Source organism: Vombatus ursinus, unplaced genomic scaffold (genome assembly GCF_900497805.2).
Source record: "Vombatus ursinus unplaced genomic scaffold, bare-nosed wombat genome assembly UNPS02009140.1, whole genome shotgun sequence".
In the NCBI taxonomy this organism is placed as follows: domain Eukaryota; kingdom Metazoa; phylum Chordata; class Mammalia; order Diprotodontia; family Vombatidae; genus Vombatus; species Vombatus ursinus.
The window spans coordinates 685-2,558 of NW_020948918.1; the positions used below are offsets into that span (position 1 = coordinate 685).

At 40.6% G+C, this 1,874-nt stretch overlaps 1 non-coding gene across 1 annotated transcript; it reads left to right on the forward strand.

Annotated features, from left to right (window-relative positions):
• Window positions 1-662: 662 nt before the first annotated feature.
• TRNAS-GCU lies at window positions 663-744 on the forward strand. Its single transcript has one exon. It is a non-coding gene; the product is annotated as a tRNA-Ser (tRNA).
• The last annotated feature ends 1,130 nt before the right edge of the window (window positions 745-1,874 follow it).

A 1,874-nucleotide genomic window follows, 5' to 3' on the forward strand; every position in this document is an offset into this window, starting at 1 on the left:
TGATAGCCGCTCTTTAATTCAGTCAAACTTAACAGAAGAACTTCACACCTCATAAAACGATAACAAAAAAGCAGATATTTCTTTGGATTGTGTTTAAGACCTTTTCAGCTCTTTGTCTCAGTTACCTGCCCCTTGCCTGTGTTCCAGCTTTGCCTTTTCAGATCCAATAATTTGTCTTCTTTTTGTGAATCTCCATGCACCCAGAAATTTTGAGGATTCCTATTGATTGTGGATTTCCTTTTTCTTAATGATAGACTGCTCATACCTTCCCTTTGAGATTATTTCCAATTTTTCCTGCACGTATCTTGTTTTGTACATAGTTATTTGCACGTTCTCTTTCCCATTAGATTATAAGCACTTAGTTTTTCGTTTTAATCCAGAGTGAGGGAAAAAAACACCGGATGTGAGGGAGACAGAGAGCCTCAAAGAAGGCTTTGCAAATATATCTACGATTGGAGAACAATAATTTTACAAATGTGTTTCCGAAATTCTTTGCCAATTTCTAAAAATAAATAAGACAGTTATCCTAAGTCAAAAATATGTAGGTATACATACTGATACAGATATATCGATAGCCTTAGGTTTCAAGCCTAAAAAAAAAAAGAAAAAAATTCACCGCAATAACTACTGAAAAAAAAAGCGATCAGCCTTGGATTTTTGACGACGAGGTGGCCGAGTGGTTAAGGCGATGGACTGCTAATCCATTGTGCTCTGCACGCGTGGGTTCGAATCCCATCCTCGTCGAGTTTTGCAAATGTTTGTTTTTGCTCGGGATATTAAATACCTTAAAGGTAATTAAGTGCGCAGCTCCTTGTCTCAGAGGGCTGCTGAGTTGCTGTAGTTGTTCGGTTGCTTTAGTCGCGTCTGACTCGTCGTGCCATTCTCCAGTTCATTTGATAGATGAGGAAACTGAGGCAAACAGGGTTAAGTGACTTCCCTAATTGAAGTCTTCTTGACTTCAGGCCTGGCACTCTATTCACTGGCCACGGGGTCGCTATGGACAGCAGAATGCGGTACACTAGTATCCCCAACTCCATGCATTTATCAGAGGAAGTCATACTCTTTACTTAGAAAATTATGCTCTCCCATTTCCTAATTTAACCCAATATGTCTGCCCCTAAATAAGAACTCTCAACAATGCCTCATTTTCTAAACTGTGAAACCTCAAACCTTTAGACTTCAACAATCTTGCCTACTTCTCAACAACAATCATTTACTGAGTGCTCACTATATACTGAGCACAGTAAGGAGCTGTGGGAGCAGATACAAAAATTAAATATTAAGACATTGTTGCTGCCCTAATGGAAGATCTGTTCTTCCCAACTTGACCTTCCTTTTCTCTGATCAGATCAGCCAGAATTTCCTGTAACACTTCATTCTTGCTATTTTGCCTACTGGAAATGGACTTTCCTCTCCTCTCTAACTCCCTTATCCTACCCACTCCCCAAACCCCAATCTCCAACCCCACCTCCCTCTACTTCTCCTACCTCCTTTCACATTTCTCAGGACTCACAAAATCCTAAAAATGGAATCTAAGAGACCTTAAAGCATCTACTAAAGTACAGAGAGGTTGCAAACATGTTGTTAGGCAGAGTTAATTGCAATCAGACATCTTAAACTTAATATGTCCAAAATTGAACTCATCTCCCTCCCTCCCTTCCCCTCTTATGATTTTTCATATTACCATGCAGAACACCACAATCCTCCTGGTTACCCAGGCTCATAACCTAGGTGTCCTCCATGACTCCCCGCTCACTTTCACAGACACACATCCAATACGTTGCCAAGTCAATCTTACTTTCATAATCTTACTTTCAATCTTACTTTTCGCCTCAATGGGCAATCCTGCATTGGGGGGTGGGGGAACAGGAGGG